Source organism: Labeo rohita, chromosome 22 (genome assembly GCF_022985175.1).
Source record: "Labeo rohita strain BAU-BD-2019 chromosome 22, IGBB_LRoh.1.0, whole genome shotgun sequence".
NCBI classification, from domain to species: Eukaryota; Metazoa; Chordata; class Actinopteri; order Cypriniformes; family Cyprinidae; genus Labeo; species Labeo rohita.
Genome location: NC_066890.1, coordinates 11,721,193 through 11,737,161, shown reverse-complemented (window position 1 = coordinate 11,737,161; position 15,969 = coordinate 11,721,193).

Genomic DNA, 15,969 nt, shown 5'->3' with positions numbered 1-15,969 from the left:
TTATAACAACTTTCATTTAACAGTTGTTTGATCACAACTTCCGTTTCCTTACAACTTCATCACAACTTTTGTTTAATATTTGTTTAATCACAACTTTCATTTCATCACAACTGTTATTTCATAAGGTGTCTAATCTCAACTTTTGCTTCATTGCAACTTAAACAAACAGACAAACAAGCAAACAAGCAAATAAATTAATAAATAAATATTATTATTATTATTATTATTATTTTTTTACAATATGTTTCAGTTTGAATGTAGTCAACATTCAGCACATGTAACATCATACAAAGTAGGGAATATTATTTTAAGCTGTGACTAAACCATTTATTTATAGCAAACTATGCGTCATTTACCATACAGTGAATGTTTGGACAAAATATGTGAACGATTATGAAAAGTGCCTTGGATATATTTGCAGCTGCTGTAGAGATCTCAGTTTTGTGTTCTAGTGTTCATCTTGGTACTTGAAATCTGGCCTTTATAATTGACTTGCATCCTGAGTTAATTGCCACTTACACTATATGTGCACTTCACACAAGCACTTCACTTGAACGTATTGACTAACACACCACAGTACAAATTACAGTCAACTACTTTAGTATGTTAGTCAACATAAATAAATGTACTTTGAAGTGTGACAAAAACATATATCAAAAAATGATTGAAAATGATTTTTAAACCTTTTACATTACAGTGTGCACCTTTTAGAATGACCTTTACTTAATGCATTTCAAGTTATTTGCAAAAACTATTTTTTTACATATACTTTTAAGATTTAGACAAGACGTATCGCAGTATATTTCAAAGTATATAAGTATGAATGTCCTCCTGAGAATCTCTCGCATGACTTTGCAAACAACATATGCTAGCAGTAGTTCTAGCATGTGAATAATTCTGTAGACCTGAATCCCATTTAAAATCTACATCTACAGATTATCAAAGAGACAGTATTTGACATCCGTGTCATGAAGCCCACAGATGAAGAGTCATCTTTTCTTTTGAACACAAATGGAATGTTTTTCTTCTCTTTGTTTTGGTCGTTCACAAATCCATGAAAGAATCCAGCCGGTGCCAGACAAAGCAATCTTCTTCTTGTGCTTGTTTTCGTACAAATGCCAGACACTACCATAGATTACAAAGCTGAAATATGAACTCATTGATGTAACTTCAAAGGCATACAGTATGTCTTTGGCTAATAAAATATGTGCTTTGCAGACGCATTCCTGGTATATCTTTCAAATTCAGATCAATTAGCGTCATCCTGCTAACGAGGTTTCTTCCTGTGTGGTATCTGGTTTGTGTTATTAGCATGAACCATACTGCTAATCTTGGATTAGCAATCAAAACAAGTATGTTTAAAGGGCCAGTACATCCAAAAATGAAAACTCTTGTTTGTGCTAGTGGTCCAACGTAACAGGCAGAGCGAAGTTCAGCTGGACGTCCTCACTGGGACCCAACTCTAAATGCTAATGAACTGTAAAAGAGTCATTTTGTTTAGGAGCTACATATGAGGCCCAATCTGAACTATGGAAATGAAAGTCATAAGAAAGACTTCCTAAATTGAATTACCGTGTGATGCTTGTTGATTACGGTCTCTTTAATTTGATTTTTCCTTCCCATCTCCTCCTCTCTCTCTTTTTTCATTATCTCTTCCCATCATTTGCTAGTACAAAGCTGCAGATTGGAGAATGAATAGAAATCAACGTATTCAATCATGAATGTACGACACGGTGAAAGCAATGAGTGACATCAGCAAAATGCAGAGAAGGACGGTGCCGCCACAGTTCAGTTCAAGGTTAGCATAAATTTGGTTCCCAACTTTAAGATTCAAATCTTCGCCATTATGCTTTTGCGTGTGTCAGTCAAAACGGGGATTTCGAGGGCACTGAAGATTTCTGCGTTAAACTTTTTTGGAAGCTCCTCATTGTGTGATTGCCAGTGAGAGAGCAACTGCCAAAAGTTGTTTTTAGAGGACTTGAGTTTCGTTCTCAATTCCGGAGCCAGAGAATAACTAAAATACGGAGATCATGGGAAAAGCATTAAAACCATTGCTTGGCCAATGAAAGCATTTCTTCTTTATTGTTCACTTGAAACTCCATTTCGCTCTGAATGAAACTGTTGCGCTCTATGAAGAGGATGATGGGATAGATAGACACAGAGGGTAAATGGACACATTTTCACACAGCAGTAAACATCTCTTCATTGCCCATCATCTAACTCTGTTAGGGTTGAAGTGAAGTGAGATGCATATTCCAAAAAACAAGTAAAACTAATGCAGTTAAGTAGTTTTAATTAAGCACCCCACCTATATAAGATTGTCAGCAGTGTAACATTCATACATGCATACATACATAAATACACTTCAAATGTATATGTCAGTGTGGGATTTGTTGCTGTCTTCTTATTTAAATAAATAAAAAGTTAAAATAAAATAATATTTTATGGTAGTAAAAATTACCTTTCAGTTGAGAAATATTCAATTTTATTTACGCTGGGTTCAGTTTGCAATTTTATTTCTTATTACCACCACATTAGGAAAATATGAGGTTGAGGTGAATGTGTAATTGTCATGGTGGTAATGTCACTTTAGTGCTATTTATTTATTTATTTCCAATGGGAATTTGGGGGAAGAGTAAGGCTAATGCTTACTTTAAAATTACATAATACTTTTAAAAACCCTTGGGGAAAAATTTCTTTGTTTGTTTGTTATGGGACATTTGAGACAGAGTGACATTGGATGCTTATTTTAAAAGAGTGAGGTAAATTTATTTTTAAATTATTCTAAAATTAAATATTGAAAAAAAAAAAAAAAAAAAAAAAAAAAAAAAAAAAATCTGGGATTTTGTTTTATTTATTTCTTTATGTATTCATTCCATCATTCATTCATTCATTCATTCATTCATTCATTCATTCGTTTAGGGAATTTAGGGGCAGAGTGAGGTTAATGCTTATTTTAAAATCATTTTAAAAAAAGCTTGACAAAAAAAAAAAAAAAAAAAAAAAAAAAAAAAAACAGGGATTTGTTTGTTTGTTATGTGAATTTTGAATTTTGAATGCTTATTTTAAAATGGGGAAAAAAATATGGTATTCATTCATTCATTCATTCATTTATGGAAATTTTGGGGAAGAGAGAGGTTAATGCTTATTTTAAAATTAAATAATAATTAAAAAAAATTGAAAAATCTGGAATGTATTTATTTATTTATTGGGGCAAAGTGAGGTTAATGCTTATTAAACAAAAAACTAAAAAAAAAAAAAAAAAAAAAAATCTGGGTTTATTTGTTTGTTTCTTAGTTATGGGAATTTTTGGGCAGAGAAAGGTGAATGCTCATTTTAAAATGGGGGAAAAACCTTGGAAAAAATATTTATTTATTTATTTATTTATTTATTTATTCATTCATTCATTCATTCATTCATTCATTCATTTAGGGAATTTAGGGGCAGAGTGAGGTTAATGCTTATTTGAAAATAATAAAAAAAAAAAAAAAGGAAAACAATCAAGGATTTGTTTGTTTGTTATGGGAATTTTGAGGCAGAGTGAATGCTTATTTTAAAATGGGGGGCGGGGTCTGGTATTCATTCATTAATTCATTCATTTATGGAAATTTTGGGGAAGAGAGAGGTTAATGTTTATTTTAAAATTAAATAATAATTAAAAAAAATGAAAAATCTAGAATTTGTTTAGTAATTAATTAATTTATTTATTTATTGGTCATTTTTGGGCAGAGTGAGGTTAATGTTTATTTTTTAATTAAAAAAAAAATAATAATAATAATAACTTTTTAATTTGTTTTGTTTGTTTCTTTGTTATGAGAATTTTAGGGCAGAGTGAGGTGAATGCTAATTTTAAAATGGGGGGAAAAAACCTTGGGGAAAAATCTGGTTTTCATTCATTCATTTATAATGGAGGTCTCAATGTCTTTTGACCGAGTGGCAATTGGACAAAAAACCTCTGAGGAGTATCGCAAATTTCAGAGCATGCATTTTTCACAAAACCCAGAATAACCAACTTCCTGCAAAAAATGCAGTGCAACAGTTGTTTAGCATGATGAGGTCTACATGTGTAAAAAGTTTACACAAGTTAAGTGTAAGTATGTGTGATATATGGCCCTCCAAATTCCAGGGGGCGCTGTGGAGTTCCCTTGCTTTGCCTATGTACCAGTCTCTGCCTGGCCCTAATAGCCGCAGATTCCAAGGTGTGTGCCAATTTTTATGAGTTTTTGAGGACGTTAAGGGCCCCAACTCCACCCCCCAAAACCTTGACAAAAAATAAGAATAAGAATAATCCCAAAGAAAACAATAGGGCCCTTCTCCCCTATGGGCTTGGGCCCTAATAAAACACAAACGGCTGCAAAAGTCATTGAAGTTCATCGCTCCCAACGCTTCCCTTTGAGACTCACCCTTTGATACCTTGGACAGCTCGCACACAATAAATGTGTAATACCTGACACGAAGTGAACCCCTGACACTATAAGGTTACCCAGTGCACATGCAACCATAAATCCAGCGGGCCCTTCATGCCACGGGATAGGTGCCGCGGATGAGTAAATCTCTGATAACCGAGGCCGAAAACACAAAGCCCCACTGAAACCAGAGCCCCGCAGACGGCATCTGCTCGCCTCAGGACTGAGGCATGATGGGAGTACCAACTTCAGAAGAAGATCTCAGATGAAAAATGCCAATTATGCGACCTCTCCGAGGGTTTTGGCAGGGCCGGGAAAACTCAATACACTCCTTCCCTCGTCTCCGGGATCTGGTTGTCTTTCTGGAGAATGTGAAAGAGATACGCTAGGTGTCCGACCGAGGGGTCGCTTTACTGTCAAGGTGTCAAACAAAGGGCTGTTTTGTCGAGGAACCGCGGGACAACCTGTAATTCTTATCCTCCGCTCGCACTCTTCCTTGGCACCGAAGCTCTCGGTGAAATCGGAAACAAAGCAATAACTCGACACCGCCGGCATTAACAAATTGCTTTCTTGTTTTCTCCCGTGTCCCGAGGGGAGGACGGGGTGACGGGGGAACGGGGAGGTGTAGAGAGCAATGGGATATCTTCTTCTAGACGGCTTTTCAACATCTTTTGTGCTTCTGTCTGGTCCCGGTTGTTTGGGTTCTCGATTCGACCGGAGAGCATCCGTCATTACTGGTTGTAAACAAGGTATGACATATCACTACATGAAAGAGATTTTCCTGTAAAGGTGGTTTCGGATGTACACTGTTATTAGCGCCTGGCATTGGTTTTGAATAATGCTTATCGTTTTATTTACACTTTCAGGTTTCTGAACAGCCACACCTGGGAAGTTCAGCTGAAATGTGTCGATCTCTCAGTGATGGAGGATGCGTGGTTGATTGCACTTGTTGACAGCTCAAAAGCACCTTTAGTCACACCTTACTTCAAACTGCCACTTGCAACGGCTCATTGGTCGAACCTTCCTACACACACAGATAGAGGAAGATCGGATAAATCAAACTGTGTTTAAAGACCACATTGACCCTATTTCAGTTTCTTAATTATTGCTCTAATCGTTTATCTTTCATTAAATGTAGTCATTCGTTCTGCTTCTGAAACCATTTTCGGCTTGTGTGACCCATGCCACGGGAATGGGGAGTAGGAATGGAAAAATAATTCGAAAATCTAGTGTAAAAACTTTGAGAATTATTTTGGGTTGATATGGTTTGGAAAAGTTTTAAATAATTAAGAAGTTCGATTTAAACTTAATTTAATGCCTTTTAAAATGATGTAACCATATGGTTTAACCGTCAAGTAAAAATAACAAAAAAGCACATCTGAATCATTATTGTCTTAATGTTTTTTTTTGTTTTGTTTGTTTGTTTTTAATCAAATATCATGGATAAATGTTTATACCCATTTTAAGCTTGTAAACAATACTATTGAAGTGGAAAATACCAAATTAAATACAAGGGGAAATATTTTAAATACCTCATACAGTTTAAATTCTGTGTGTAATTACTATGAAAAAAAAAAAAAAAAAAAAAAAAAAATAATAATAATAATAATAATAATAATAATAATAATTAAATAAAATAATTATTATTATGATAACAGACTTTTTCTTTATGTGAAATATGACATTGTTTTTTGTTTTGTTTTTCTAAAATATTTTTTTATTATTTTTATTAAATATATTGCATAATATTTAATATTTTTTTCTATAAATATATTTATAAATTATTTATCTGAGAGTGATCTTAAAAACAATTAAACAAACAAACAAACAAATAACAAATGGCTTTTGAAAACCTTTAAACCATTTATTTATTTATTTATTTATTTATTTGCTTGTGTAAACAATACTATTGGAGTGGAAAATAGCAAATTAAATACAAGGGAATATATTTTAAACAACTTTATGCTACTTAAATTCTGTGTGTATTTGCCATGAAAATAATGTCACAAAATTAATAATAATAGTAATAATAAATAATAATAATGAACAGATATGTTCTTTATGCAAGATATAACCTTTTTTAGGTTTTTCTTAATATTTTATTTGTTGTTAAATGTATTGCATAATATACATTTTCTATAAATATTTTTATCAATATTCATTTATCATTTATCTGACTGAATCTTTTGTGAGATCTTAAAAATAAGTAAACAAACAAACAAACAAACAAACAAATAAACCAATATATAAACTTTTTAAAAAATTTATTTATTTATTTATTTATTTATTTATTTATTTTTATTTATTTATTTATTTATTTATTTTATTTAATGTCATATGGTGTAATTTTCATGAAGTAAAAACATTTTCCTTACACCTTGAACACACTTTTATCATTATTGTCAACAACAACAACAAAAGTATGTCAAAGACTATATCTTTCAAGGTATTTTTAGTACATTTCATGAATTGTTATTTCATTAATATTAGTAGGTTTGTTGGGGAGTCGCACCACATGACATTTTACTTTTAACTAAACTTCTCTTATTTATTTATTTATTTATTTATTTATTTATTTATTTATGCCATTTTCTTCACTGTTATATTAGAGCAGTTATAACACATTTTAATTTTTACATTTTTATTTTGAACAAAGACACACACACGCACACACACGACCAAGACATCACTGAAAACTGCATTTCCTTGAATGTTGATTGTGCTGGTTTTGAATGAGCATCACTGTGAGCCGCTCTGGGTTGTGCAGCATTGAGCAGAAGATCAGGGCCATGGCCTGTCCGAAAACAGAAGTCATCCCTTCCAGCGACTGTATTCATATGTGTCTGAAAGAGGCCGGGCTCGTGCAGCACAACAGATGGGCGTGATGAATTAGTAAAGGTTGGGTTATGAGGGGGTGAGATGTTCTGTGAATCACGGCACGCCGACGGACTGCTTTCCACATAAAGCATTCAATCAGATCTGCGGGTCAAACTGTTAAAATCGTTCTGCTTCTCTTTTCTGCCGAGTCCTTGTGCTGTGATACTGGTTATAGGTGAAAAAAAAAACATGATTCATATGGTTTGTGTACTTCACTATAGTATATAACCCTTTTTTTCCCAAGGCATTTTGCACTACGTGGACAGAAGCTTGTATTAGAAATGTCTATAAAGGGGTGAATAGTTGCCTTCACTATCTGAGGTCATACTGTACAGCAAAATCAAAACAAAGACTTTGCATAAAGAAACATATGCTTTATTATTTTTATTTTGTTTTATTTTATTTTATTTATTAAAAAAAAAAAAGTTTTACATATTTAAAAATGTTACATATTTATAAAACTATTTAATTTCTACATCATTTATACGTCATGACATTCACTAACTAACTAACTGTCACACCCCTGAGGACTGTTTATGTTGGTTTCTCCCTCTTGTGCCCATATTTGGTTGTTCCTGTTTCCTGTCCTCTTTAATCATCATTAGTTAACCTTGTATCACCTGTGCCTTAATTATGTTCATTGTAATCACCTGTCTTTATAAGTTGCATTCAGTTCAGTGTTTGTCGTCCGGTCTTTTCAATGTATACGTGGTTTTACCCTCCTGTTGTGGATTTACCTGTTTTGGCATTACCTGTTGGAATATAATAAAGACTTTATCTTTGACCTTCGTCTTTGTTCGCCCCTTCCTCGCACGATACGTGACACTAACTAAGAATTTATGTCATCATTAACTAAACCATATGTTGTTTCAAACAAACTGTTCTGTAATAGTAAATAAATAAATTAAAAGTAAAATGTAATAATATAGACATTATTGTGTAATAAATTATATTTTATTAGTTTTCAATTATTATATCTCTATTTCAATGAATATTGAATAATAAATTATTCATTATTACTTATTATTAATGATAATATAATTTTATATTTAAATAAATAAAAAATAAATAAATATTTATACATTTATTTATGCTTTTAATAATTAAATGATGCATTTAACGATTTATTTATATATTTCAACATTTATTTAATTATTTATTTTTGATTAATTTGGCCCTCCATAGTTTGCACATTATTTACTGAAATAAAATATATATATTTTTTTATGTAATAATAATAATAATAATAATAATAATAAATATCATCATCATCATTACCATCAGTTTACTTTATTTTTAGATTGCACATTATTTAATGAAATTAAATAAAAATAAAAAATAAAATCCATGACTACACTGAAAAAGGTAAAATTAAATACAATTTAATTTATTATTTTATTTTATTTTATAAGTTTGCACATTGTTTACTGAAAAAAAAAAAAAAAAAAAAAAAAAAAAAAAAAAAAAAAAAACAAGGAAAAAAACAAATTAAATCAGTGACTAGAAAAAAAAAAAAGGTGGTGGTAATAATAATAATAATAATAATAATAATAATAATAATAATTTAATTTAATTTAATTTAATTTAATTTAACTTTTTTATTTAATTTTATTTGATAAGTTTGCACATTGTTTACTGAAATAAAAGAAAAATGAAAAATACAAATTAAATCTATGACTAAAAATAGAACAAAAATAAAATAATAATAATAATAATCATCATCAATTAATTTAATTTTATTTTATGTAATTTATTTTTAGTTTGCACATTATTTAATGAAATAAACTAAAAAATAAATTCTATGACTATATAAATACGTATATGCATACATACCTATATTTTAACAAGAAAATGACTGTTGTGTCATTCGGAAATGCACTTAAAATGCTTTGAGAGTCAAAGAAATCCACTGTTGTGCGGTGGTGTTGTAATGCGGCCCGGCGGTGGGAATGGGGCGGCCGGGTTTCTTGGAGGCAGTAGGTGGATTACTGGAGTGTGTGAGGAGACCAGAAAGATTAACATTCCTCTGGGATTTTTAACACTCTGGGTGACAAATTTGCAACACTGGCCCTCTGTATTCCCCGAGGGAGCCCACAACTAATCTGCCAGCGAGTTTGGGAGAGGTCAGCCGGAAAAGAAGTGGAAAAAAAAGCCCGTCCGAATGAGTGGAGCGGATCAGCAAACGAGAGGAACAGCAGCTTTCTCATTAACACCGCGTGAACCTGAACGTTACCGGGACATGTGTTTGATTTATCTCAAACCTTGATAAAGGCCAGCGTGTGAATGGACTGTAATAACTCCTCCTAATGATAATGTTCTGCTCAACATCATTGGATTAAGATAAAAAACTTCTACGTTTGGTCTTGAGGCACTTTCATTAACCGGAGGCTGAAAGCGTACGGGACGTGACACTCATTATTAGGCTGAAAAACCTGAATAACCCAGTCCATGTAGGGCTACGGAGTTCACGCTAACTAATAAGATGAATAAGTCAACATGTAGTGACATTCGCAAGCCATTCTGTGAACTGTTTCTGAGTCAAAAAGGATTAGCGGTTTTGAAAAAGTGCTTAATTTTATCCACCTGAATTTCTGTGGATTGAAGAGTCAGGTGGTTCAAGAGGAGGGCTTAAAAAATGAGCAGACGTGGTGACGATGGCCATAAAGGAAAGTCATTTTAGATACGGAGCGAGTTATTACGTTTGGATGAACGATTATGAACCGGGAAATGTAATAACTGCTGATGGGAACGATAAGTGTATGTTAGCATAATCTAAAGGTGAACTTCATCATTTCAAAACTTTTATGCATGAATTAATATTACTTTTGAAAAGTTCAGCATGTAGACTCACATTAGAGGAAAACTTCAGTTATATCGGTAGCTTAAGAAAAGCTGTTTATTTTACGTGAAGGACATGTTCATGGGGACAAATGTGAAATCACATGAGCAGCTGAATACTAGTCACTTAGTAACTCCCCAAACGGACACTGTTGTTTCAGAAAAATAACTCATTTTTTAATGTAAATGTTGCATTAATACTCACTAAGTTTATTGAAAATCATTGCTTTGCATGATAATACATCCACACCACTTGGTGGCAGTAAATACAACACTGGAATAACAGCTAGCTGCGACTAAACTAAAATTAAAACTATTAAAAAAATGTTGACCTTAAAGTTCTGAAATTACTGAAAGTGACGTAAAAATAAATACAAAATAGAAATTATTATTATTATTATTATTATTATTATTATTATTATTATTATTATTATTATTAATAAATAATAATTGAATTTTTATTTATGAGAAACAAAAAACAAATTTTTAATTACAACTGAATTAATAATAATACTAAAAATAACATAAATATCTGAGTTACGTTATTGTGTTAATTATACTGATACTATTTAAATAATGACATATCGTTATCATGTCAATTAGGAGCGTCACAATATGCCGGTATTTATGATAATCGTGATATTTAAATGATACAATTTCATTATTGTTGCAATATACTGTTATGTGTAATATACTGGTTATACTGGTATTGACACTATGACATTTAAATAATTAAATATCTTTATCGTGTTAATTAGGGGCGTCGCAATATACCGGTATTGATGATAATTGTGATATTTAAATAGTAAAGTATCATTATTGTTTTAATTAGGGGCATCACAATGTACCAAAATAGATGATAATCGTGAAATTTAAATAATTAAATATTGTTATTGTGTTCATTAGGGGCGTTGCAATGTATTGATGATAATCATGATATTTAGATACCGGTACTGATGGCAATCATAATATTTCAATAATGACATATTGTTATAGTATTAATTAAGGCCATCGCAATATACCGGTATTGACGATAAAAGTGATATTGAAATAATGAAATATTGTTATCGTCGCAATATACCGCTGCGATAGGGGCATCGCAATATACCGATACTGATGACAATCATATTATTTAAATAATAACATATTGTTTATTTAAATAATAACATATTGTTATAGTGTTAATTGGTGTCGCAATATACCATTATTGGGGTTAATCGAGATATTTAAATAGTAAAATATTGTTATCGTTTTGATATATAGTATTGACACGTGATATATTTAAATAATGATATTTATTTTGTTTATTCGAGGTGTCATGATATATACTGGTACTGAGGCTAATCGTGATATTTAAATAATGAAATATTGTTGTGATAAAGGCTGTCGTGATATACAGGTATTGATGATAATCATGATATTTAAATAGTGAAATATCATTATCGCCACGATATATACCGGTATTGACAATAATCGTGATATTTAAATAATGAAATATCGTTATTTTGTTAATTAGAGGTGTCGTGATATATACCCGTCATGATGCTAATCGTGATATTTAAATAATGAAATATTGTTATTGTGTTAATTAAGGGTGTCACAATATACCGGTATTGACACTAATCATGATGTTTAAATAATGAAATATCGTTATTTCGTTAATTAGAGGTGTCGTGATATATACTGGTACTGATGCTAATCGTGATATTTAAATAACGAAATATCGTTATTATTGTGTTAAGGGTGACGCATTATACTGGTATTGATGATAATCACGATATTTAAATAGTGAAATATCATTACCACCATGATATATACCAGTATTGACACTTATCGTGATATTTAAATAATGAAACATCGTTATTTTGTTAATTAAGGGTGTCCTTATATACCCGTATTGATGATAATTGTGATATTTAAATAATGAAATATCGTTAACGTGTTAGGGTGTCGCAATATACCGGTATTGACACTAATCGTGATATTTCAATAATTAAATATCGTTATTTTGTTAATTAAGGGTGTCCTGATATACCGGTATTGATGCTAATCGTGATATTTAAATAATGAAATATCGTTATTATTGTGTTAAGGGTGACGCATTATACCAGTATTGATGATATACTAGTATTGACACTTATCGTGATATTTAAATACTGAAATATCGTTATTCCATTAAATAAGGGTGACGCGATATACTGGTATTGATGATAATCATAATATTTAAATAGTGAAATACTGTTATCGCTGTGATATATACCAGTATTGACACTTATCGTGATATTTAAATAATGAAATATCGTTATTTTGTTAATTAAGGGTGTCCTTATATACCCGTATTGATGATAATTGTGATATTTAAATAATGAAATATCGTTAACATGTTGGGGTGTCGCAATATACTGGTATTGACACTAATCGTGATAATTAATTAAATATCGTTATTGTGTTAATTAAGGGTGTTGCGATATACCTTTATTGACGATAATCATGATATTTAAATAATGAAATATCGTTAACATGTCGGGGTGTCACAATATACCGGTATTGACACTAATCGTGATATTTAAATAATTAAATATCGTTATTGTGTTAATCGAGGGTGCTGCGATATACCGGTATTGATGATAATCATTATATTTAAATACCGTTATTGTGTTATTATTATTAGTATTGTATTTTTCAAGATTTCTGTAGATTTCATGTAGTAAAAAATCTGATATTGTGACGGCCCTAATTTCAACCTTTCCATAATACAAGTGATTCATGCTAGTCTTCATACAGTAAACCTTACTAGTAGCCACAGCTAAGCTAGCTGCATCTATATTTGAAGTCAGAGCACACCCAGTCCACGTCTTCCACCAGTCCCTCTCCTCTTTACCGCGGTACACGTGTCGAGTTGTTGTTAACATGACACAGAGCCCGAATGCTGTCTCTTGAGGCGGTGTATGACATGTTGTCCGCTCAGGGGTGTTAGCAGCAGGAGGTTTTGTTTAGCGCCAGAGTCTGCTTTTTGTAGCAGTCGGCCCTCCATGTGTGCTTGAAGAAACCCAGTATATTAAGCCTTTGATACATCGATTTTAGCCGTGAAATGAGATATAAAGGTCACTCCATTGGTTTGAAGTACTGTGAGTCATCTGATTATTAGCCGTCAGCTTGATTGGTCAAACACGTGAATGTAAATACACCGACAATGGCTTTTAAAGAGACTTTTAATGATTATAATAGGAGAATACGGCTGATGAATGAACTGGGCAGAGCACTCCTTTGACTTACCTTTTTAAAAGGTCAAAAGGACAAGGTCCAAACACAAACACACCTGTCCAAACACGGGCCGAGAGCAGGACGCCGCGCAGTGACTGATAGCTGAGAATGAATTGGCCACAGACTCAGGGACGCTCATGCCGAAAGCAGCGTTTCCCATCGAGATGCATCACGTTTGCCCATGCCGTCACCGCGCTGAGAGAAGCGCTGTCGGATAATTCATTCTCATTTCCTCTTCTGTCCACACGCATCATTGTGTGTGACAAAACAAGGGTGGAGACAGGCCGCTTCACAGGGAAACGAGAGTCAACAGAACAAATGTAAGCATAAAACATTCATAAACAAAACACAAAACCCCTGAGGAAAAACGTTTAAAGCAGCTTAAGGTGGTTAATGAGCTAGAGGTACGGCCGGTTTCCACAGGCCGGGCTAATGAAGTTAGATGGTGAACAAAAAAAATGTTTTTAATATAAGAAGATTACTTGCAGATGATATTAACAAAAGAAAGACCACTTAAGTGAATTAAAGAGACACACTTTCGTAATTATGCTTCTTAACACACTAAAAAGTGGACTTTGTAACAACATCAAATGTACTTTAAATAGACAGTTCACCCCAAAATGACAATTACCCCATGGTTTACTCATCCTTGAGTCATCCTAGATTGACTTTCTTCTTTCAGACAAATGCAGTTAGAATTATATTTAAAAACGTAACTACTCATTTAACTAAATTTCAATGTAAATAATTATGACATGTCTTATAAATTGTATATAAATAATTCATTTTCATTCAAGTGCAACATGTAATCAAGGGTCTGGAAAAATCACGTTCAGTTTGCGCTTTAGTTTGTTGTTTTAAAGTATATTATTTCCATAATAAGTCTCTTAAAGCCAAAGTTAGTTGTGCAGTAATGATTGTAAAATGTCAAATGCTGCAACTCTCCAAAACGTACTTGTTTGAAAATGTTTTGAGCATAATGAATACAAATATGTAATTATGTTTATTATTTCAGCCTTGCAGTTGGTTTAATGCATCCATTTTTAGTGTTAAGTATTATTTTTACAGTTAATATGCATTATTATATTTTATAGTATAGGTATTAATATTATTATTATTTTATTTTTATATTTTCAGTTTACATCTTAACTTTAGTTTAAGTTTTAGTCATTTTTATGTGCTTTAGAAAATTGTGTTAGTTTCATTTATTTAGTTTAGTTAATAATTGTAATATGTACACTATATATTATTATAGCATTTGTAAATTTAGTTATTCTTTTGTTTTCATATTTCCATTTTAAATGCTTTTATTTATTTATTTATTTATTTAATATTTGTATTTATCTTTATTTCAGTATCGTTTTTAGTAATTTGTTTCTTAAGTTTAATACAGTTTATTAATGTTTCATTCATGTATTATTTATATTTAATATTATTTCACCTTAATTTCAAAGGAGGGATTTTTAATAGTTTCAGTTTTAGTTAACAACAACTACTACTTGTTTGACTTTCTATTCTTATTCTTCTTAATAATTTATTCATTTAATATGTATTTTTTTTAATAATTTGTTATTAATTATTAGATATTTTTAAATAAATGATTACATTTAGTTTTGTAGGCTTTATTTATGTATGTATGTATTTATTTCTTTATTTCTTTATTTATTTTTAATATATATATATATATATATATATATATATATATATATATATATATATATATATATATATATATATATATATATATATATATATATATATATATAATATGTATATATATTTCTGTATTAGTTTTAGTACTTTATTACTTGAATTTATTGTAATGTATTTATGTTGTATTCATGTATTATTTCAATTTTATTTTATTTCACCTTACTTTAAATTACTGGGTGGAATTTGTAATAGTTTTAGTTGACATCTCTATTTGTATAACATAATATTGACTTTATTAATATATATATATATATATATATATATATATATATATATATATATATATATATATATATATAAATTTATTTGATTTTTTGTATATTTGTATTTAGCTTTTTTATTCAGTATTAGTTTTAGTAATTTATTCTTTACATTTATTGTAATTTATTCATGTTTTATTAATGTATTATTTATACTTTTCACCTTAATTTAAATTACTGGGAATGATTTTTAATAGTTTTAGTTTTAGTTGACAACAACTACTACTATTACTACTACTACTATTATTATTATTATTATTATTATTAATACTACTACTACTATTACTAATGATATTATTATTATTATTATTATTATTATTATTATTATTATTATTATTATTATTATTAGTATTACTACTATTATTATTATTATTAATACTACTACTACTATTACTAATGATATTATTGTTTTTTATTATTATGATCATTATTGTTGTTGTTGTTGTTTATTATTATTATTATTATTATTATTATGTAAAAAGTGTATTTTAATCTTTACTTGCTGGTTTTGTGCACTTCCATTGTAAGTGCTTTACACTTACAGTTAATGATTTTTATTATAGGACAAGTAAAACTTAAAACAATTATGGACACTGTGCCACAGTTTCTGT